The sequence below is a fragment of the Mustela putorius genome, unplaced genomic scaffold, assembly GCF_011764305.1.
Source record: "Mustela putorius furo isolate JIRA1106 unplaced genomic scaffold, ASM1176430v1.1 tig00000929_pilon_pilon_pilon, whole genome shotgun sequence".
Classification (NCBI taxonomy): domain Eukaryota; kingdom Metazoa; phylum Chordata; class Mammalia; order Carnivora; family Mustelidae; genus Mustela; species Mustela putorius.
The window spans coordinates 2,823,408-2,847,552 of record NW_025421520.1 but is presented as its reverse complement, the minus strand read 5'-3'; the positions used below and the strand labels follow the sequence as shown (position 1 = coordinate 2,847,552).

Below are 24,145 nucleotides of genomic sequence, written 5' to 3'. Positions count from 1 at the left end.
CTGTGACCTTGGGCGTGAAGTGACCTTGGGCCATGCCTGGTGAACAGTGGGCTACGAAGGAACTGAGCTCTATGAGAGGAGAGGTGCCATTTCTCCGTGGACGTGATGCTTGCAGGCTTCTTGACGCTGAGAGAGAACCGTGCTGCCAGGAGTCCGAGCTCGTCTCCGGCAGGCAAGTTAATTCTAACCAACCCTCTTCACAGATGACAGGATACTTTATATGGAAAACCCAAAAGACTCCACCCCCAAACTACTAAAACTCATACAGCAATTCAGTAATGTGGCAGGATACAAAGTCAATGTGCAGAAATCAGTGGCTTTCTTATACACTAACAATGAAAATACAGAAAGGGAAATTAGAGAATCGATTCCATTTACTATAGCATCAAGAACCATGAGATACCGGGAATAAACCTAACCAAAGAGGAAAAGGATCTGTACTCGAGGAACTACAGAACACTCATGAAAGAAATTGAAGACACAAAAAGATGGAAGACCATTCCATGCTCATGGATCAGAATAATAAACATTGTTAAAATGTCTGTACTGCCTAGAGCAATCTATACTTTTAATGCCATTCTGATAAAAATTCCACCAGTATTTTCAAAGAGCTGGAGCAAATAATCCTACAATTTGTATGGAATCAGAAGAGACCCTGAATTGCTAAGGAAATGTTGAAAAAGAAAAACAAAACTGGGGGCATCACGTTACTTGATTTCAAGCTTTACTACAAAGCTGTGATCACCTCGACAGCATGGTACTGGCATAAAAACAGACACATAGATCAATGGAACAGAATAGAGAGCCCAGATATGGACCCTCAACTCTATGGTCAAATAATCTTCAATAAAACAGGAAAAAATATACAGTGGAAAAAAGACAGTCTCTTCAATAAATGGTGCTTGGAAAACTGGACAGCTATATGTAGAAGAATGAAACTCGACCATTCTCTTACACCGTATACAAATATAAACTCGAAGTGGATAAAAGACTTCAACGTGAGGCAGGAATCCATCAGACTCCTGGAGGAGAACATAGGCAGTAATCTCTTCGATATCAGCCACAGCAACTTCTTTCAAGATATGTCTCCAAAGGCAAAGGAAACAAAAGTGAAAATGAACGTTTGGGACTTCCTCAAGATCAAAAGCTTCTGCACAGCAAAGGAAACAGTCAAAAAAACAAAGAGGCAACCCACGGAATGGGAGAAGATATTTGCAAATGACAGTACAGACAAAAAGCTGATATCCAGAATCTATAAAGAACTCCTCAAACTCAACACACACAAAACAGATAATCACGTCAAAAAATGGGCAGAAGACATGAACAGACACTTCTCCAGTGAAGACATACAAATGGCTATCAGACACATGAAAAAGTGTTCATCATCACTAGCCATCAGGGAGATTCAAATTAAAACCACATTGAGATATCACCTTACACCAGTTAGAATGGCCAAAATTAGCAAGACAGGAAAGAACGTGTGTTGGAGAGGATGTGGAGAAAGGGGAACCCTCTTACACTGTTGGTGGGAATGCAGGTTGGTGCAGCCTCTTTGGAGAACAGTGTGGAGATTCCTCAAGAAATTAAAAATAGAGCTTCCCTGTGACCCTGCAATTGCACTCCTGGGTATTTACCCCAAAGATACAGATGTGGTGAAAAGAAGGGTCCTCTGTACCCCAATGTTTATAGCAGCAATGGCCACGGTCACCAAACTATGGAGAGAACCAAGATGCCCTTCAACGGACGAATGGATAAGGAAGATGTGGTCCATATACACGATGGAGTATGATGCCTCCATCAGAAAGGACGAATACCCAACTTTTGTAGCAACATGGACGGGACTGGAGGAGATGATGCTGAGTGAAATAAGTCAAGCAGAGAGAGTCAATTATCATATGGTTTCACTTATGTGTGGAGCATAACAAATAGCATGGAGGACATGGGGAGACGGAGAGGAGAAGGGAGCTGAGGGAAATTGGAAGGGGAGGTGAACCATGAGAGACTGTGGACTCTGAAAAACAATCTGAGGGTTTGAAGGGGCGGGGGAGGTGCGAGGTTGGGGGAGCCAGGTGGTGGGTATTGGGGAGGGCACAGACTGCATGGAGCACTGGGTGTGGCGCTGAAAAGAAATTAAAAAAAAAAAGGAAGAAGTTTGCCTTCTCCCTCCTGTCAGCCAGCGCCGGGGAGAGGGACAGAAAACCGGGGTGGTTGGGGGCAGGTTGGGGGAGCCTCTCGGAGTGGGGAGCACTTCCAGAAGCAGGAAAGGGCGTCCTGGGGAGGAGGCGGGGAGGGAGGCCATGGTGGGGCATCGGGAGGGCACAGGGCAGGGGCTCAGGGCAGGCCAGCATGGCATCTGATCTGTGCTTCCAAAGCCCACCCTGCCTGCTTTGTGTAAAACGGAGGGTCAAGGAGAGCTGAGGGGCTGCCAGTGGCCAGGGGAATGTGGAAGAAAGCTGGCCGTGCTGGCCGGTTTGACGGGCAGTGTGAGGGAAAGGCGCCACCGAGGCCGGTCTCCAGGTGAGCCACCGGGCGGAGAGGGGCACCAGTGACGCGGGTGTGAGAGCCTAGAGGGGGTGTGGATTTGAGGAGACCTCCAGCACCGCACTTGGGGTGCGACGCCCGGCCCAGGGACGGGAAGCTGGAGTCCAGGCCGGGTGGGGGTGACACGATGGGGCCGGGGTGAGCAGACCCTGCGCAGGGAAGGAGCGCGGTGGGGACAGTGGGCCGGCTGGCGAGGGCGCACAGCCGGGTGCTGGGGCAAAGGGTCCAGGCGGCGGCTCGAGTCAGAAAGGCCACAGGAAAGACGAGGCGTTCCAGGGGTTGGGAAGCGGCCCACGCGGAGAGGTGGGGGGACCCTCCCTGGTCCAGTGAGGCCCGCAGAGCAAAGCCAGAGAGACCGAGGCAGGCGGGGCTGAGGTCCCTGCTGCGCTGAGACCTTGCCGCTGAGTCTCTAAGTGACCGTAGAAAATGGTGGCTCTGTTGCCTTCTTATTCAAAGACCCCTGTTCCGACGTGGCCTCCTGAAGGACTCGCGACGACGGCGCACAGACACGCAGACACGCACACCCCGGAGCTCCGGCGCGCGATCTGGGGAGCTCCTCGCGGACACCCCGCGCCCCGAGCTGGGGCGACAGCCGAAGCCCGGCTCTGGGCTTGGAGCTCGCACTGCGGGTCCCGGCTCTGTCAGGGGATGCTGGCCCCGTCTCTCACCCACTCTGGGCCTCAGAGCCTCCTCCGTGGATGGGAAACGGGGCGTACAGCCCACACCCCAGACTGAGAGGCCCACAGAAGCCTGCAACAGGCGTTCCGGAGTGAGGCCAGGGACTCATTCTAGCGATTTCCGTGACCCTGTGGAATAACCTCTTTCCTAACCAATGATCTACCTTCTCCCTTCGGTCTGCTTCTCACCACCGGCACACCTCGATGGGTGGCAGCCACATTCTGAAAGGAACCACAGCCAGGTGTCTCCCCTGTTCCAGAAGACGGGCCACATCCCTGCGCGCCTCCCCCACCCCTGCAGGAGTCCAGGGACCCCCCACGGGCAGCCTGGGCGGGACCGGCAAGGCTGGGTGTCACTCGGCTTCCAGCGGGGGCCTCCTGTCCACGCACGCCCCCAGGACGGGAAAGCCCTTGCCTTCCTCATCCTCAGAGCCCGATCCCCAAGAACCCGTCTTTTTCTGGGCAGAACAAGGCCAATGGCAGGAAAAGGGAACAAGCCGCCCCGCCACGGCCGCCGGCTCCCACTCGCGCCGCATGGGCTCCGGTCCCCACGCCAGCCCGGCTCTCTCTGCCCCTGCCGTCCACATGGCATGAGGACCCCGTGTGGTTCTCAGGCCGGAAGGGTCTGTGTCCTCTTCGCAATACTTCGTAGGGACAAGCTCGCCGCCGCTGCGAAGGTCCGCAAGCTGCTCTCACGCGGGACGCGTCACCCTGTGCCGAGTCCACTTGAACCAGCAGCTATAATGAAGGGCAGGCGAGAGATCTCAGCGACCTCGGGGCTCTGCAAAGTCCAGCACAGGCCCGCCAGGGACTTAATTTCCCCAGAGACGGTGCGGAAACAGAAGGCTCCTCGCAGCCCTGTCCCTCCCGCTGGCTTCCGAGTCCTGGGCTCTCTCTGCCTCTCTCCCTCCTCAACTCAAGATGGAGAATGACGAGATTCCTCCTGGGACCCTGCGTCCATCCCAGCCAGACTGGGACCAGCCTCCCTGGGCAGACGTGCCCCCGCTGACTGGAACACTTCCTCCCAACCAAGGCCAAGCACATCCCGTGTCCTCTGGGCTCCGGGCTTCCCAGCCAGAGGGACAAGCCCAGGCCGGGGGTGAGCAGGAAGGCCCGGCTTCTGTCCCTGCGCATCCAACGCCGTTTCTGCCCTCGGGCCTGTCTCCGCATCTGCAACGTGCCTCTTCCAAATGGTGTGTTCTGGGCTGTCGCACATCAGACCCTAGGAGAGGCTGGTGGGGACAGTCCCTGCGGCCCAGCGATGACTCGGGTGGACACTGGGGTTAATGGGGGGGACAGTCCCTGCGGCCCAGCGATGACTCGGGTGGACACTGGGGTCAATGGGGGGGGACAGTCCCTGCGGCCCAGCGATGACTCGGGTGGACACTGGGGTCAATGGGGGGGACAGTCCCTGCGGCCCAGCGATGACTCGGGTGGACACTGGGGTTAATGGGGGGGGACAGTCCCTGCGGCCCAGCGATGACTCGGGTGGACACTGGGGTCAATGGGGGGGACAGTCCCTGCGGCCCCAGCGATGACTCGGGTGGACACTGGGGTCAATGGGGGGGGACAGTCCCTGCGGCCCAGCGATGACTCGGGTGGACACTGGGGTCAATGGGGGGGGACAGTCCCTGCGGCCCAGCGATGACTCGGGTGGACACTGGGGTTAATGGGGGGGACAGTCCCTGCGGCCCAGCGATGACTCGGGTGGACACTGGGGTCAACAGCTCCGAGTCCATCCTAGCCTCCCTCCTCTCTTTCACCAGCGATGACATTTAGGGGACTGACCCCATGTGTAGGGCCGAGTCCCTTCTTTTCCACTCATGGTGGGTCAGGGATTCCAGACCGGCTTCTCCCCGGGCCGCTCTCGCCGGCATGTGGACAGCTGGCCCCCTGCGTCTCTGTGTCCCGACGTGCTCTTCTTAGAAGGGCACTTGTCAGACCGGACAAGGACCATGCTCCTGACCTCCTTTTACCTTCCCCACATCCTGAAGGGCTGTCCCGACACCGTCGCGTTCTGGGGTCCTCAGTTCAGTAGGACGTCCGCATGTTCACTTTTAGAGGGACAGATTCCGGCCCAGAGCAAGAACCGTATCATTTTCACCTGCCCGGAAACCCTGCAGAAACTTCAAGTTGGACTCCCCAGGGCTCAAAGGGGGTGCAGCTGGCCCAAATTCTCACAGCCAGGAGTGGCCAAGCGGGGATTCCCAGACACACCTTTTCCCTCCAAGGCCAGAGCTGCCGAAGGCCACGTCCCGGAAGGACCCCAAAGCCGACTGGGTAAACCGCTCTGGGGGTACCATGGGCTCCGCACCTCGCAAGGCGTGCAGGAAAATACAGTGAAACCCGGGAATGGCCCCTTTCGCTCAGGACGCTCACAGCGTCGTTGGGGAGTGGATCTAACAGTCCGGGAGTCACAGAAGCGTTCTTGGCCCTGTCCTGAAGGACACGCCTCTTCTTCGGGAAATAGTCCAACTTTTTGGCTCAAGCCAGCTCACGGCGCCCCAGTCCACCTCAGATGAGAGCTGCTTGGCCAGAGCTGGACGTCTGTCCCAACCCCCAGCAGCTGCCCCTCACCCACTGGGAGTGAGTCCCTGGCCTGGCGTTGGCCTGACACCAGCAGGACCCAAGGGAGCCCTTCCCCAGCCCTGGAGCCTTTCCCCCACGTGAAAACTCATCATGCCAAGGCCAGTGTGGACTCCTCCCTTGTGGCAAAGTAGGGAGGTGGGCGGGGCCTCCTTTCCTGCCACGGCGTAGAGCAGGCCTGAGCCGGGCCGGCGTAGAGCAGGCGGTCTGAGCCGGGCCGAGCACGGGGGGAGGCGTAGACGCGGTGGGGAGAGAGGTCCTGCCATCCTAGACTGTATTCCATTGTCCCTGAAGACAAGTGTCCCCTACCTTTCTTAGAGTTGCACTTCCACGAACCCATCGAAGGTGCAGACCCCAATGACGATGACGTTCTGAGCAGATGAACAGGGGTTTATTTCAGGCTACCTGCTGGGCTGGGCTGTGAGCGGTCACGGAGAGAAGCGGGGGGGGTCCTGGTACCAGTGTCTTTCTCCGGGTATGGTCTCTGCTCCTGTTTAAGGGTTAGACTCTGCCCCTCTGCCCTCCCTCCCAAATGTGAATGTCAAAGTCCGAACTCCCAGAACCTCAGAGTGTGACCTGATTTGGAAATGGGACCCTTGAAGATGTCTTTAGTCACCATGAGGTCGTACCAGAGTAGGGGGCTTCCTAAAGCCAAGGGACTAGTTGCTTCTGAAAAGAATGTGGAGCGGAGAGGAAGGCGTCCACACGGAGGAAGGCCCTGTGGAGGCAGGGAGAACGCGGTCTACACCAGGAGCGCCGGGAGCTGGGAGCCAGGCCGGCCGCACCCGCTCGCCAGCGTCCGGCTTCCACAACCAGAAGACTGTCATTTACGGCATTCGAGCGGCTCTGCCTGTGGCAGTTTGTTCAGGTGCCCCTGGCAGACGGACGGTGCCCGTGCCCAGCCTCCGAGGCCTGGGGTCTGGGGTCTCGCACGCAGTAGGGTCTAAGAGGCTGGGCAGAAGCTCTCCCACTGCTGCACCGGGTGTCGGGAGGGAAAGAGCCCTGGACAGAGAGGTCTGGGAGGAGCCGGTGGGATGCTCACAGGAGAGGAGGGAGGGTCTGGGCCCAGGTGGATGCCACCAGCGGAGGAGCGAGGCTCCGACTCCTTGGGGGAAGGACAGCAGAAGTCGTGGAAAGTACGGGAGAGGACCGAGAGCGGGAGGCAGGGGTCTCGGCCAGCTCCGCACCTGTCTCATTCTCTGCCCTCCCACGGCCTTGTGGCAGCGCCAAGGTAAAGCTTTCAAGTTCACAGCCAACAGTTGCAAGAAGGCCCCCCAGCAGCCCGACGCCCCCCGCCCCCACTGCCGACTCCCACGGCAGGGAGAGCAGAGCCGGCAGTTCCTCCTCTCAGGGTCAGCCAAGTCTCACGACAAAAGGTGGTGTGACTTAGCAGGCTTTCCAGAATGGCACAACCTTCCAGAGGGGGTGTTCCCACTGTGTACTGGGTAACCGCCATGTTTCCGAAAACATTCTGTTTCCACACTTGGCTCACCAGAGTGGGGAGCATTGCACAATGGAAGCAGATAAGAACAAGCCGGTCTCTCTGAGCACAGGGGCCGCTGTGTGCAAACGAAGACTACAAGAGGGCAGGACCGAGACAGGGGGCCCTGGGCATGCTCCGAAACTACCCGCAGGTGTCCAGTGTCCCAAGGACAGACGCCCACATCTCCCAGCCTTGCAGAACCCGCCTCCTGCTTCGTGAGCAGAGTCACGAGAAGGGGCACTTGCTGGGGAAGAATGATTCACGGGGCTGGCCCTGCAAACAGCATTTGGAAAACAGGAAGGCTGAGACTCAGGAATCACACAAGGCCACGCACCTGCCGGGCTGGGATTTGCCTTCAGCGGGCTTCGCTGGGAGACACCGGAAGACGGAGAAACGCCCACAGCGGGAAGAAAAGGGGGCTTTGCAATATAGTCTGAAAGGGCGCACTCTCAGATAAATGCCTGCTCTCTACACCGGCCCTGAAGAGGAAAGCTGCCTCCGTGCTCCGGTCGCCAGCCTTGACCCTGAAGGTCATGTGTCAATTTGCAGCAGGTGCCAGAAGTCGCCGGCACTATCAGCAAGGAACGGGCATTAACAAAGCTGTCACAGCAAACCCAGAAGCAGTGGCAGAATTAATTTTTCCTTCATTAATAATATCCTAATTTGCATGATTAATATGTCATGGTCGATAAACACAGGCAGCTACGAATAAAATCACTGAACAGAAATGCCACCCGCTGAGCCCAAAGAATAAGACAAATCCATGAGTCGACACAGCTAAGTGAGCGGGAGACGCTGCGGTTCCCCCAGAACAATGCTCGCAACGCTTGACATGTCACCACGATTGGGAGAACTGGTTGAGGAACACAGAGACAATCATTCTGGACGCTTCCGTGGAAGGGTGAGCTGCAGGCTATTCCTGACTCTGGCAGGTCGCCACGGGACGAGGCTGACTCCCTGGGCTCCTTCCCCACCTTGCCCTGCTTCCTGTGCCAGGCTCAGGCCATAGGGCAGAACATTCCAGGCCAAAGTGGTGCCACCATCAGCCCGATCCACGTCTTCCTCCAGCGGCAAGCCTCAGCAAGTTTTGGCCGGAACTGGGGAGCAGGGCTGTTGCCAAGGGCTGGAGTGGCTGTAGGGAGGGAAAGGGAACCTGACCGAAATGACCCTAAAGGGCCTCAGACGCATGTGCCAGACCCTCCGTGGACACTGGCCTGGTGCCGGGCGCCATCCTGGGAGCTTGGAAGAAACTCCTCTGTGGGTCCCGGGTGCAGATGGCGGTCCGAGAGCCTGGGAGGTGGAGCGGCCAGAGCGGGCAGCAGCCTGTGCGGCCGAACCTCCTGCAGTGAGGGGAATGTTCTAGATCTGCAGTGTCCCACCACGGGCCAGAGCACAGGGCCTGCGCACCCGAACGGTGGTCGGTGGTTCAGGACCCTTGCAGACTGGACCGTCCCTTTCCTTCCCTTTTAATGAAGGCAGATCCGGACAGTCGCGTGCGGTGGTGGCCGCCGTTCCCCGCGGGGCCGGAAGGACGCTCCAGCACAGGAAGGCAGGCGGCCCAGGTCCCGCAGCCCTTTCCGGGTCGCGACCTTGAGAGATGCGGTTCACCTCTGGCTTTCTCCTTCTGTGGCACAAGGGGCAGGGCTTCGCCGGCGCAAGGGACCCGCGTGCTGCCTCCTCACCTGAACAGCTGACGACGGCTCTGCGCATGATTTGGCATCACTCAAAACCTTGGAGAGGCCCCCGCGACTTACCAAAGACGCACCCCTTTGGACGTGGGGTCTTCACAGCCTGCCCCTCGTTCCCCCCGCTCCCCCTGCATTCGCCAGAGATGCTGGCCACACTGGTGCCCCCTGCCCCACTGTTCTGTGTCACCCCCCGGTCCTGCTGGGAGACCTGCCTAGAGTTGGAGCCCGTGGCTTCCTCTAACCCAGAGTGGGCCTCGCTCAGCCTCTGGGCACAGCCCGTGACCCTGGCTTATCGATCCCCCATACTCTGTATACGCAGTCGTATTGCCGCACCACAGCGGCAGCGAGATAGCACAGTAGGGCCTCAGGCAGCGAGGAGAGGCAGAGGCAGGGACCCCCGACCTCCCTGCCAAGTAGATGTGGGGCCTCAGGAAGCTCCTGGAGCTCTTCCGCTCTGGGCTCCTCATCTGAACACGAGGGGAGCAACACCTTCCCCTTGGGATTCATGGGAGCCCAACCCAAGCCAGGGCTGGAGCTCGCATGGCCTGGGGCTCAGCAGATCCTCAAGCCCCAGGGATCTCTGGTTCACCCCCCGAGGACAGTCGCATTCCTCTGCTCTCCACAGCTCAAGGCAGATGCTGAAAACCATTGCCACTTACGGGCGCGGGAACCCACAAGACATGGTACCACAAATGGTCTTTATCTTCGCCTTATTTAGTGACCGCAAACCGGGCTCTGTGTTGAAGGACCTCTGCCTACCCACCCAGGCTACCCTGTCAGCCTCCTCCTCAGGGGAGAGCTCGGAGGAGGCGGAGGAGAAGACGCACGGCAGGGTGAGGCGTGCTGGAACCGCGCGCCCAGACCCCCCGGAGGGCGATGGGGCAAGTGCGGTCCCCAGTCCCGTCCCCCAGCCCCGCTCCACAGCAGGGTGTGATTTCCACATCTCTAATGTGCCTCGGCCCCCGCCAGGGTCAGACACCGGGCACGGGGGTCCGACCCTCTGCAGCGGCAGCGCTGCGCCCCACAGCGGTCGCGTCCCACTCGGAGCGCTTTTCCTTCGTCTCTGGGATCTGATGTGCAGGCGCTTCCGCGGACGACCTGGGAGAGGAGTCCCCCCCAGAAGGACCGCACGTCCGTCCCGGTGTGTCTCTCCATGACGCCGTGTCTCACTGTCGCGCTGTCTGCGACCCCCGCGCCTGCGATCTGGAGTCCGCGATGCTGCCGGAGAGCCCCACGCCCCTGAGAAACCGGGGGGGGGGTGAGGGGGCAGGGACCGGGCAGCCGTGTCTCTGCCTAAAGCTACCTTCGAACACCCAAAGGCCAGAAGCAAAACATAACATAGACAAAATTCTCGTATTTTCTTTATACCCGTCAAAGGCTAGGTTTACTTCTCACTGACAGCAGCTTCTCTTTGCCTTCACGATTTGGCCATGGGCTCAGTGCCCCGGCCACAGGGACGCCCACGGCCCACCCCAGCCCCAGCTCAGCCCCGTCTCCCCCCTCCCCTGCCTCTTCCTTCTCCCAGCTCCGTCCCATAGAAACACGTCTGCAGCCACACGTACGAGCTTCCGTCCTCTCACAGAAATGTGTCACAAGGATTTTTAAGAAATAAGTGAAGTCAACAGCAATGTTCTGTGTTATTTAACCCTGTATACTCCAAAACAGCATCGCCTCAACATATACTAAGAAATCAAGTATTTGGGTTACTTACAGATAGTTCCCATTATTTTTCCAGGTCAAGTTTCTGAGGTTCCGAGCACTCTGGGCTCTTCAGCACGTCTGGACTGGGCGGGCCCCATCTCAAGGGCCCCAGAGCCGTGGGGGCTCTTGGCGACAATATTGGACCCACAGCTCTAGTCCATCCGACTTGTTGTTCTGGACTGAACGTTCGTGTCCCCCAGCCAAACTCGTTTGCTGACGCCCTAACCCCAGTGGGATGCAATCAGGAGGCGGGGCCGTCGGGAGGCCGCGGGGTTTAGGTGGGTCGTGAAGGCGGGGCTGCCAGGATGGCATCAGTGTCCTTACGACAAGAGCCACCAGGGAGCCCTCCCACTCTGCCTCTCGCCCCCCTCCCTCGCTCTTCCACACGAGGACACAGCGAGAAGGCGGCTGTCTGCAAGCCAGGAGAGAGCCCTCACCAGAACCCCCGATGAGTGGCACCCTAATCTCGGGCCTCCCGCCTCCAGAACCGGGAGGAACAAATGTCTGTCCTGTAAGCAGCCCCATCGGTGGTGTTCTGGGAGGGCAGCCTGAGCTGACCACGATGTGGCATCGGCAGGACCGGAGCCCCCGGTCCGGAGATGATGAGCAAAACAGAGCTCTCCACAGGGGCTGAGCCAAGAGCAGCAAGAACAGGGACCACGGGGACCACGGGGACCACGGGGAACCACGGAGACCACGGGGAACCACGGAGACCACGGAGACCACAGGGGACCATGGGGACCACAGGGGAGCACAGAGACCACGGGGACACACCGCCTATCACCACATCTCACGGTGCTCCTGGGTGAGTTCCTGCATGTACAACATTGTGGGCAGAGAACAACATTTCTGGTTTCTGTCATGCCTGAGGCTCACCGTTTCGGGAGGAGATGGATGGTAAGTCTCCTTCACATCTTGTTTTGCTGGTTTACCCCCTGTGGTTTGGTGAAAAGTGGCCAGAGGTCCACCACGGACCCTGTGAGTCACAGAGACGGCTGCGGGCACTGGATCCCAATGGAAATGGAATGATCCAGGGACCCAGCTGAAGGAGCCCAGTGCTTCTCTCCCCCACTGTCGGCGACCTAGGAGGTCGCATGTGGCTATGGCCTTTGGAAAGGTTTCCCAACACACCCAAGACTTGTGCATGGTCACAGGTCATTCCCGGTGTCGGACGCTGTCTGACTGATGACCTACACCACTGTTCCAGGCTGTCCCTGAGCCATAGAAAAATCCTCCCCTATGTCTTCCGGTACCATGCCCCCCCCAAATAAGACATAAAATAATTAAAGAAAACAATAAAGACGCAAGGCCCTGCAACCATCAAGAATTTAATTGCTCAGTTTTGACCTATGAGACAGAAAAGTCCCAAACTTCCTCAAGGTCAGGATTTTCAGTGTGAATAGGAAACCTGGAGAATTTAGAAAATATTTGCCTTCAATTATCATCAACAATCATCACAGCAGGGGGCCCTACAGACCAGGTTGAGTCACATCAAGGGACTCCCATGCTTTTGGAGTCATAAAAATATAAGAAAATGATTAACCAAAATAATTAGAAATGCCTGGCAAGGTCAAGGCATCAGGAAAAGTCCTTGAGTAAAAAAACAGGACCCTGGGATTCATCTGAACAGAATCCGAAATATCTGGTATCCCGTGTCCGTGTTTTTGTTGACGGGCACGACAGAGGCCAGAACCCGCACCCCCAGGGAGCGGCAGCGGAGTGACACAGAGCACAGCCCGCCTAACCCCTACCACCCTGACGGGACTGGAAGGCGTTCCTGACACGGCCGAGAAGCAGGCCTAAGCCAGTCTGAGCACCGACACAAGCGTAAGTTGAGAGGAGGCATAATATCATAAATTGTGCAAAAGGTCACCTGGAGACTCAGCCAAGTTCGAGGGAGGAATGGAACTGTGCACGAGAAACCAGCCAGGAGCACAGGCCAAGAGGCTGAGCGCGGAGAGCTGATCCGGCAGGGGGCCAGGAGGCTGCGAGGACGAGCCGGGGTGTCCAGGGACGGCACAGTCCCAGAAAATGCCAGCTGTGCTGTCCACACCAAGCCCCGGCCACCTTTCCCACACGTCCCCAGCAACTGCCCACACAGACAGCCTGCGGGGCTCTGGGGTCCCGCTCCAGGGCCCGGCTGGTGGCCGAGGGGCGGGCCACCTGCTTGCGGGCGGCGGGGATCGTGTCCTGTGTTGTGCCAAGGACCGTGGCCATCAGGTGCATTCCTGCCTGTCCCCTGGCGGGTCCTCGCACCTTCCACCCGCCTGTCCCTGCTGGCCTGGGGTGCACCCCTGCACAGACGTCATCCCACCGACTGGTCTGTGTCCCAACCCCCAGCCTCCCTGGGAGCTGCCCTCCTGGGGGGCAACCACTGCGCTTTCCCATAGGATCGTTTAGAGACGTGGAGCCTTAATCCAGACCTTGGCCCTCACTGCTAAAAATCTTGTTCATGCTTATTTTTAGTCCTACTCTGTACAGTTAATGCAGTGTCCCACGAGTGTAATTCAGCAATGTCATCTGCTCCTCGGTGCTCGAGACCCACATCCTCTCGATACCCATCACACACGGAAACTGTTCTAAAAGACACGGTTTCCTGGGCTCCTGGGGGGCTCAGTCGTTAAGTGTCTGTCTTCAGCTCAGGCCATGATCTCAGGGTCCTGGGGTTGAGTCCCGGATTGGGCTCCCTGCTCAGCAGGAAGCCTGCTTTTCCCTCTCTCTCTCCCCCTCCCCCTGCTTGTGTTCCCTCTATCTCTGTCTCTCTTTGTCAAATAAATAAAATCTTTAAAAAAAAAAAAAAAAGCCATGGGTTCCTGGGGCTCCTGTGAGTCACAGCGTAAGGAGGGCCCTGCAGACACAGCAGTCGGAGGAAGGGGGAGAGTTTGGGCCAAGAAACGCTCCCCTCGACTGTAGGAATAGTTTGTCTTCAGCTTTTATTTATGCCATAATTATTTTTTTCTGATCAAAAAAGTAATGCAATTGTGTTGTGAAGAATTGAAACACCTGTTACATAAAGTTTTTGTTCAGGTGTGCTTGAAATTCACGTCTGAGAAGTGCTGCACACAGTCATGTTAACACTCTGCTAGAACTTCCGTGTGCATGGTTGTGCGTGTTCGCATACACACGCACACATCAAGAGAGAGAGACGGTCTACACACAAGTTCTAAAAGGAAACTATCCCAAGGCCCAATCTTCTCGGTTGCGGTTTGGTTTTCCCTCCCTGTGTCGATGCTAATAGAGGGCATCACACTTGGGGCAGAGGCGGGGGACAGACGGGGACAGAGAGAGACAGATGTCCTATGGCCCAGGGGCCCAGGGCCCAGCAGGTGCTGGAGAGGTCAGTCCCGGGTGAAACATGGGGGCCTGTGTCTTATGGGAATAGTAACTCCCTTTCTCGGGTTGTGTGGCCTCTGCTCCTGGGCCGTTAATCTCATTCAAGGGGGCGAGCTCAACCAGCACCTGTCAGGCTGGGAAGAGAGGCCCTGCAGCCTCTGTCCACCCAGAACCTTGGTTTCCTTGTGCCAAAAGCATCTCCCCAAGTTTGAATACATACTCATGGGCTCGAGAGTTTTCCGTAAAGACTTCCTGGTCACACGGACCCTTCTTAGATCTAACGGACATGGCACTAAGTTGTGTTTAGGGTCAGTGGGACTCCCAGGGACCATGTCCACACCCATTCCCAGTCCCCTGTATCCTCGTCCCCGTGCTTCCCGCTCCAGCCCCCGCACTCTGGGGCACAGCGGGGCAAGCCTCATGGGGGGAAGCCACTGACCGCCGACTATCTCCACCAAGGTCGCGGGAGCGTCTGAGTCCTTCAGTGGAATGACTCCTTCCTTAAGAGTGTGAATCTGGGGGACCTGGGGGGGGCACCGCGGTGAAGCGTCCGGCTCCTGATTTCAGGTCAGGTCATGATCTCGGGCTGGTGGGATGGAGCCCTGCTTTGGGCTCTGGGCTCAGTGGGGAGTCTGCTCTTTCTCTCTCCCTCTCTGTCCCTCCCCCCCAACAAAAGAAAAGAGTCAATCGGGCAGAGGTGGCCACCTACGAGGATGGCACAAAGGCCAGCGCAGGGGGCGGCATTTACTCCGTTTGGGCTCAGGAGCCATCGTGCACTGTAGGACCAGCAACACGGAGGCATCAGGGTCCGCTCCCACTTCCTGCTGGGTGCGCACAGGACACGGGGCACTGAGGGGGCAGACCAATGGCCTGGGACGAAGCTGGGGTGCCGGGGCCAGAGTCCCCCTTTCTCCCTGGCCTGGGCGCACCCCAGACATGGTCACCAGAGGCAGAAGGGCCACCATGCTCTGTGTTCAGCAACTTGGCTTTTCCCCCAGCCAGCACTCCACACTCAGGATGGCTGTCTGTCTGTTGTCCCTCCGCCCTCCCCTCCGACCCCCGTCCTAAATCTCAAAGGTGTGTCTGCAGAAGATAAACCACAAGGACAGTGCCCTCTCTGCCAGACGCGACTGTCATCTTTGTCCAAGGATGACCAAGGTCCCCCCAGCCAGCAGGAGGTTTGGGTGTGAAGGATCAGACGTCCTTGTGATGGGACCTTGCTTTCCCAACTTCCTTCTCACCAAGCAAGCGTCTCTCTGTCCTGGGCAGGCGCGTACACACCTTGCTCGCAGGCCAGGGACCTCAGGGTGTTGCCCGTAGAACATGCTGGTGCCGAGCGCTCTCTGCTGCTCCCGGCCCGGGAGAGATGAAGCTCCCGGATATCAGGTCAGACAAAGCTTGACTTTGCATCTGCTCATGTGCATTGGACCCAGATCCGGCGTTTGGTTCTGGACCCACCAGGAGCAGTGTGTGAGCTCACGCAGCGGACAGCAGGAGGGACAAAGGGATGGCTCGCGGCGCCGTCTGGCGGGACCCACGTGCTCGGAGCAGCATCGCTGGGCTCAGACGGTGCCGATGCCTGACGGACCCTGTTCCAACACACCTGCTAGGCCAGCGAGGGCTGGTCACGGCCCCATCTGTTGGACGACACTCTAAACGCGGGGTCTCAGAACCGGGACGCCTCACTTCTGGGGCTCCATAGGCAGGAGACAGGCTACGAACCCAGAGAGCTCCAAGGACAGCCCGGAAGGCGCAGGAGACAGAGCGTGGAGCCTCAGCCCTTCTCTGCTGAAGCCTCCTGGAACGTGCCCCGTGGTTTCAGACTTGCTTAGGATCTGTGCCCACTCCGCTTCCTCACCGTCTCCCTTTTGGAATGGAGCTGTGTCTCCCAGGCCCATCCACTGTTGTAGTTTGGAAGCAAAGAACCTATTTTCCGCAGGGAGAGGAGAACATCCCGGGAACACGCACACACAGGGACCTGGCCTGACAGGGCAGAAAGTGAGGGGGTTGCTGCTGGCCGGGGAGAGCCCGGAGCCCTGGAAAGATGGCACAGACCCTCCCTCTGCACCCACCAGACCAGACCTTCGAGGGGATACGTTTCTGTTGTCCTAAACTGCGAGGTCTGTGCAGTTTGTCCCCAAAGCCATCGAAGATGGACGCCCACGAGGGGGCTGTGTGCAGGACAGCTCTTCAAGGCACAGAGCTTCCCTTCACCAGTGCACGGCCATGGGGAAGCCACTGGGGAGGGCCTCACCAGACCCTTGCTCTGCTCAGACTGTCCCCCGGCTGCACATTCCATGTTACTTCCAGGAACACACAGAAAACCGCTCATTCTTGACCTGCCCACCCCATACTTGAAACCCTCCTCAGTGCCTGGGAAATCTCCCGACTTGGGAGACCACCCCCAAATGCAGCCACAGGAGGCAAGGGTGCTCCCCACTCCCTCCCCAGCCCCCCGTGCCAACAGGACACACAGCACCAACCAAACGTAGGGCCCTCCCACCCGAAAGCCAGCCACTGCCAGGAGTGGTTCAAAAACAAGAGGAAAGTGCTTCTCTCTAAAAACACAGCAGCTGTGGAAGACGCAAAGCCTGTACAATGATGACACCCGTGACTAGGGCAGGTGCGGCTCCAAGCAGCAGAGCACTGACTACGGGAACCAAGAGAGCCCCCCGCCACTCCCGGCTCGTGGATCCCGAGGAGTCATCCGAGAACCTGTGTGCACCTGCGGGTCGCCCCAAACTTCTGGGGTCAACACCATGGAGGGCAACCAAGCTCTCCCAGAGCTCTGCTCGGCATCACGGCCAGCAACACCAGCCGAGTGTGATGGAGCGAGCCCCAAAGCAGAGCTGGAAAATCTGGACTCAAGCCCTGCTACGTGGTTTGGGCCAATCCCTGGGCCTTCAGCTCTATCTGCCTGTTTCCTGGGTCGGCGTGTGGTTTCGGTGAGAGGGATACAGGGGCCGAGCGTAAAGCCAAGAATGGGACCTTCTCCCCGGGCCTCGTGCCTCGCACCAACGCGAGAGGCGCCACGGGTGCAGTCTAGAGGAGCCGGGCAGGGGGCAGCGGTGGCCAGGGTAGGAACGAGAGTGTGTGCGAGGCTGGGAGGACCCGGCAGTGGCCGGCAGTGGAGCAGGGTGCGTGGGGACCTGCCTGCTGGGCTCCCCGGGAGAGAGCAGATCAGCATCTGCATTGTGGGAACATCAGGCTGCCAGAGAGATCCCAGAGATCTCCCACCCCAAGTCACTCTACGGGCAGGCACAATTCTTGCCTAAGCCAGGGAGCCTCAGTCCAGGAACACGTACCGTCACATGTGTGATGTGTGCTCACACACATACGTACGTGCACATACATGCACACATATGGGTGAGGTGATCATACTTGTGTGCACGTGTTTGTATCCACATGTGTGGACAGATACACACATGTATGCATGGGCATTGTACACATGCAACATGCATGTGTACACATGCAGAAATGTACCGTGCAGACACACACATGCATACTGTGTGCACAGACACGTGCTTTAGGACCCGCTGAGAGATTGCCGATCTGATGAGAGATGTTGCTAATTTGGGGAGTGACACCGTGCATACCAGTGGGGCAGAGAAAATGAGTCACGGGCCCCCTGCCCGGCCTGGAGTCAGTGGTTGCCCGGAGAAGGTATTTCCAGATCTGGCAAAGAACTGGTAATGATGGAGGTGGCCTGTCTTTCCTACTCCCCAATTCACCCAGCACTCGGGCCCGTTGCTCGCAAGTCCTCGTCCAAGTAAGTGCAAGGCAGCCTGGGCCCAGCCAGTTTACTGTCCTGGCTTCCTGCCCGACCCCACGCCCTCTGCTCTCCACTGACCCCAAGTTCTGCACAGGACCCTCCAGCCACAGCTCTCGGTCGGCTCCCAGGGCCTGCCCCCAGCCCCGCCCCACCACACACACACTCCGTCCTGCTGCTCTTCACACTTAGTCGTGGAAGCCAACTCAGCCATCGGTGTGAACAGGTTGTGGGCTCCCTGCAGGCCACGGCGGCAGCTTGTCCCGTGTGCATCTCCCCCGTGGCGTGGGGCCCAAGGAGCACACGGCAAACCCTTGCGAACTTAATTAACGAAGAAAAGCAAAGGGTGGCGCACAGGTCTCTGCTCCAAGCCGTTCTGCAGTAGAGTAAAACCTCTGTTGTGCTGCACGGAGAGCTGCTTTTAAAAACCTGTCCTTTGGTAGGTCTGAAGGCCAACTGTCCCCGCCCGATGAAGCGACTGCAGGGACTGGATGATACAGTACAACTTCCTCTTAGTAAGCTCCAGCCGGTCGTTATTTTCAGATCGGACACTGTTACTGCTTTTCATTTTGCAACTCTTGTCCCACGTGGTAACCGTGAACACAAACGCGATTTCCTGCGCTCATTTCCTTCAAGCAGGCTTGCTACACTTCCCCGTTCTCAGCTCTTCGGCCGCTCTCTGGGGGCTTTCCTGGGGGCTGCCAGGCTTCACTTACCTGCACTCAGCCCCACGCCCCAAGATGCTGGCCCTATAGACCGAGTCTGGGCTTCCTTACCCTCCGGCTTCCAGTTAGGTTCCCTCCAAGAGCAAGGTCGGAGGCCCCAGTGGGAGAGTGGAGGGGGGCGGGGAGATGACGTCAGCCTCTAGTGTCCCCGTCTGCCCTGGCGGCGGCTGTGTTCCTCCTCTGAAAGCCGCAGCCCCTCTCTGGGGCCCCTACAGCTGCAGCTCTCTTCCAGGTCTGCTAACGGCCCCTCACCTTGCCCCCGGAGGTCCGGCTGGGAGAGCTCAGAGACGCTTCCCCTACCCCAGCCCGGGATGGTTCCCCACGCCGCCCTTCCCTCCCGGGGCGCCGGGAGCAGGTCTACAAGAAGGAGCTGCGGCCCCAGGGGGGTGTCGAGCGTCCAGACCGATCCCAGGCCACCTCCCCAGGGACCACCCGTCCGGTGATCAGGAACAGGCTGTCGCAATTCCACCTCTGGCGTGCGGTTTGCTCGCACCGTGGCCTGGACTCAGTCCCCACAGAGCCGCCCGCACGTGAGTAAAATGGAATTCCCGTCCTCAAGGACACCCCCGACCGGGGCACGGGGACAGGGAGATACTGACAAGAAATGTGCCTCCGAGTCAACGAGGGAGCCCAGGAGAGAAGTGCCGTGGCAGAGACAGCGGCTCGGGGTAGGTCTGCGCAGGGGGCCATCAGGGCAGGCGGGGAGGGAGCCGTGGGAGGACACGGTGGGGGACACGGGAGGACACGCAGAGCCCCAGCAGCGGGCAGGCGGGCTTCCCGTAACCCTTTCAGAAAAAACGCCCTCGGTCGCTAGTGCTCAGGGTGGCGGGGGTACTGGGGAGCACAGCAGCAGAGGGGCGGCCGGTGGAGAGCCCTCTCTCCAGGACACGGGGACACGCCCGGCTGGCGGGGATCCCAGCACAGGTGCGACCTCTTGTCCTCCGCACCTGCTGGCTTCTTGAGGCTTCTGGCATAGGTCATCTGCCAGCTGAAAACAGCGGTGCCCACTGGAAGGGCCTGGATATTTGGGTCACTTAGATAACACGCTTTGCTGTGGTATTTCAGGGAAGAAAGTTTGCCTAAATTTACTGGAAAAGGTGTCAATCCTCAACTAAGGTATTTCTTAAAGGAAGTGAATGGACCAAAACCCGTGAGGGAGCCCCAGAAGTCTGAGAGACTCTGTCCTCTTTCCGTCCCAAACAGACGGCCTCAAGTTCAACGGTGTCTGCCGCGGGTTCCCCCTCCTCTCCTCGAAGCCGGACCAGACTTGAAATCACGGACGTCAGTGAGGACGGAGACGGCACAGTCGATCAATGCTGACACACACACGTTCTGGAACAGCCAGAGCTTTCAAAATCAGTTAGCATCCCGTTTCTCTCGGTCAAGAAGAGAGTGTGCCTCTTCGAAACATGGGTGTTGCAACTCGGTCACTGACCTCTGCGGACACCCAGCAGCCCCCCCAAGTCGGCCCGAGTCCAAGCCCCTGCCACCCAGGCGGCGTGGAAGTTGGAGCTGTCTATTCACTAATACGTCGCTGGGTCTTGAGCCGTGGGTCTGCAGACCTTGGGGAGAGGGAGGAGGGGAACTCTCTCCCTGTTTTGTGGCCTAGCCGGGCCCACCTGACGCCTCTGGAAAGCAACACACTCCCGGCTCCAGGACACAGAGGCCACGTGCAGCCGGACATCCTGAGCACCTACTTGTGCCAAGTATTGGGGGAAAGCCACCGAGGGTTGCAACACACGCCCCACTTTCAAAGGGTTTCCAGTTTGCAGGTGCCCATCAATGAGGGCAAGACGTGCAAGACGTCAGGAGAGGACCAGAGCCTCTCCTCCCGAGAGCATCCCAGGAGACCTCGGAGCCCAGCCTGGAAGAGTGGGGCCAACCCCCTTGCCTCGGCTCTAGAAACTTACCTCTCATCCACACAAATAATGCTTCACTTTTGCCTCGTAATCCATTTCAGCACTGGGCAAATGGGCCAGATTTAACACCTTGTGATGACTTCTTGATTCTTAGTATGCTTCCACTACGGGGGCTCACTGAGAGCGGGAGCTGAGAGGTACCCGCATCCCTAAACACCTAACACAGGGTCCCGCCTGACCGGGGTGCCCCGGACACTTGGTTACCTACAGTATATGGCCACGGGCTCTCCGCACCGGCTCCTTCCCAGGAAGTAAGTTGCAGCTAGAGACTTTCTATCCCTCTCCGCCCGGCTACCAGCATCTCAGGGAAAAGAAATCCAGGAAAAGACAAGGCTGAGAGCTGGCAGCATAATGTATATTTTGGATGAACATTTTTATTTTTATTTACTTTAAAGATTTATTTGAGAGCAGGGGGCGGGGGTAAGCAGAGAGAGGATCTCGAGCGGACTCCCCACTGAACATGGGTCCGGAGGTGAGGCTCGACCCGCGGCCCTGAGATCATGACCTGAGCCGAAACCAAGAGTCAGACGCTCGACTGACGGAGCCAGCCAGGCACGCCGACGAAAGCGTTCATTCAACCGTTTCCGCTTTCCAAACTAGTGCTCAAGTTCACACGGCCGAAGACAACCGAAAAGGCCAAGGATTACGAGTTCCCCAGACCAGCAGGACCAGCTCAGCCTGAGGACGGGCTGGAGCAGACCCGGGCCTCCCAGGCCTGCCTGATGGGCGTCGAGGCGAGCTGAGCTCCCCAGGTGACGGGAAGGGACACTGAAGTTTGAACAGCCCCACTTTAAAGAACTTCAACTAAGACACTGGCCACCTTATCTGTACGAAAACAGAGAAGCTGGGGGTGCACATCCCCCCCCCAAATTAAGTGCCCCCGCTGTCCTCCAAAGGTTGATGGTGTGACCACCTCTCAGCAGCATGCTGGGGTCACCGAGAAGAGGGCTTCTGGGGCCAAGTTCCTGGAAGCTGTCCTCTCTCTGCTTTGATGTGTCAAAGGTCTCCCGGCTTAGCAGAGGCACCGGATCAGTCAGTAACACGGAGCCTAACCTGCTGACGCAGGAGACAAGGTCATGACCAGGGCGGGCAGGGAAGGTGAGGCATTGGGGCACACACACACCCCCCTGGCCTCCAGCCCCGAGCTGGGCCACCGAGAGCCCACAAAACACTCACACTGGGTGGAGTAAACCCATGTCCTCGTGTTAGCGAAGGCACTGCTTGCAGCACTAACGTTTCCCTGGGGGGAGGTGGGGGCCGCGGCGGGCGGGGAGGAGCCCCCGGGGCTGGGGAGCCGCAAGCTTGCCCTCGGGCGCCCAGGGGCTGTCCACACGTTCTGCACGGTCCCAACCTGAGACAGACGCAGGTTCTCACGGGGGCTCGGAGGCTGCCTGGGCGCACGGCCGAGAGCGCAGAAGCCCCCATCTGTGTCTACCGAGCTTCAACCTTCCCGCGGAGAGACGGCCGGGGCTGCAGCCAGGCTCGAACACGCTTCTCACCTTATTTAGGATTTTCCCATAGTTTAGTTTTACAGAGAGTCATACAGATCTTTTTCTCATTATGATGTCTTTACCTTCTTTCTTCCAGGGGTTTATGCAAAAACTGCTTCAAACAGCGGAACCGAGAATGGGAGGAGGGAACCGGACTCCTGGAGCAGGGAGTGGTCTGCGACCTCGCCTCGGGGTTTCTGGATCACCTCCTGATGCGCGAGGAAAGCTGGGTACCAAGGAGAAGTTTAGGCCTCCAGCTCCCAGGATGAGGGGCTGAGTCAGAACCCGGCCTCTCTGACTCAGAGGCGGAACTGACCCGACAGCACCCTGCCTTTCTGCATTAATGTGCATGCGCGCACACACACACGCACACACACACACACGCGCGCGCGCAGTCCTTCGTTGCGGACGCACAGAACGTTCCAGTAAGAACAGTAACACGGTAAAGGTGACTCTTGGACGTAACCAGGGGCTCAGGGAGCAGATAAGTCTGGCTCTTCCTGTGTCTTGCTCTGTGAAAGGAGCGAACTGAGCTGTATTCCAAATTGAACCTTTCATCCCATTTCCTCCGCAAGGATCTCGTGTCTGAAACCCATTACTAAAAAGATTAGGAGCAATGCTATGGAAACAGGCATATTTTAAATAAAGTAGCATGCTATGTAAGCCATCATATGTTCACCATCCAAAACGGTGCCTACGGCGTCGGCACGGGAGGCTACAGAAGACGTCCACGGTGCCCCACGACGCTCCGGGAGGAATGGTCTGAGACAGCGGCTCTCCAGCTGGGGTCCCGAGCGGGGACAGGTCCCAAGCCTGTCTGTGTCTTCTGGGACTTTTCAGGAGCACAGAGGTGGGGTCCCAGCACAGACCGCCCCAGCAGAACAGCCCGGGGAGTGGGGCCTTGGCAGGGCCCGTCTTGCCCCCTCCTCTTGTACACAGACCTGCCCGATACAAACGAGGCGTCTGGCTTTCCGTCTGCAGCGAGTCTGAGCTAAACACTGCTCCCTTCAAACCTCTTGTCACGCGCCTGTGGGCTATGCCGTCCAGCCCCCCTGGCTTTGATGGGCAACCGCTACCACCCCATGAAAACCACAGGCTCCTCTATGAAAGCACGCTTGTGCGGGGCAGTGACGGAACTGTTAGTAACAAAACCAACAACGTCCCACAAACGTGGTTTATTATCACCAGTGTTGTGTACTGTGAAGCCAAGTAAGGCTGTGACAAATGTCGTTACAAAACGTGCCTCACTCCGTACTGAGAGTTGAAAACCAAGGCTCTAATAATCAGGGGCACTTGGAAGGTTCTCAGGGTTCCCCAGTAGCTGAAGCCCTGGCTTTTTTTTTTTTTTTTTTAAGAGGAACTCATTTTATCCTTCGTAAACAGTCTGATTTAAATTAACTAACAGGGCGCCTGGATGACTCAGCTAGTTGGGCGACTGCCTTCAGCTCAGGTCCTGATCCTGGAGTCCCAGGATCGAGTCCTGCATCGGGCACCCTGCCCAGCAGGGGCCGCTTCTCCCTCTGCCCCCCTGACAGCCCCCCATGCTCTCCCCCCTCACTCTCTCAAATAGAAAAATAAAACCTTAAAAAAAAAAATCTAAATTAAGTGACAAAGGGGCCACTTGTCTACACCCAGGAAGGAGATGTTGAAAAGTTTCTTGAAGAAGCCTTCAGCAAATTTATTTATATTAAAGGGAATTTGAACTTTAGGAAACAGCAGAAAAGGAGATTTTGAAGGTATGAGGAAAGGGGTATTGGAGAACTAGGGCATCTCAGGAGACGTGGGACCATCACCGCAGCCACTCCCCACCCCCCCACCCCGACCCCGCGTGCGCAGAAAGGCTGAGCGAGGAAGTAGGAAAATGAAGATGATGTTGCTTGGCCAATGACAGCCAGTGACAGCAGAGCCTTTGCCTGGGACGTGGGAAGCCAACCACCGTGGTTACTTCTGCAGACGCCGTGACTGGGGGAGGAGGCGGGGGTGCAAGGCGGTGGGGGGTCGCCCTGCGGTGGGGGCTGGGCCGTCCCCAGCACGGGAGTCGGGAGAAAACGCTTCATGTGGCCGCACTTCCCCAGCACTCAAACCAGTTGTGCCGAGCGGCCCTGTGTTCTCTGCTGGGAGGGGTCGTGCCTACTCACAGGAAGCATGTCTGCGACCCCGTCTTCCTGAGAAAAACGCCCTCACCATGTGTCGCCTTGCTAGTCGCTTTCCCAGGGACTAGCCTATCATTTTG

General features: G+C 58.0%; 1 long non-coding RNA gene across 1 annotated transcript; it reads left to right on the top strand.

Annotated features, from left to right (window-relative positions):
* Positions 1-18,391: 18,391 nt before the first annotated feature.
* LOC123393649 lies at positions 18,392-22,575 on the top strand. Its single transcript, XR_006608478.1, has 2 exons — positions 18,392-19,171; positions 22,010-22,575. It is a non-coding gene; the product is annotated as an uncharacterized LOC123393649 (long non-coding RNA).
* Positions 22,576-24,145: the final 1,570 nt, after the last annotated feature.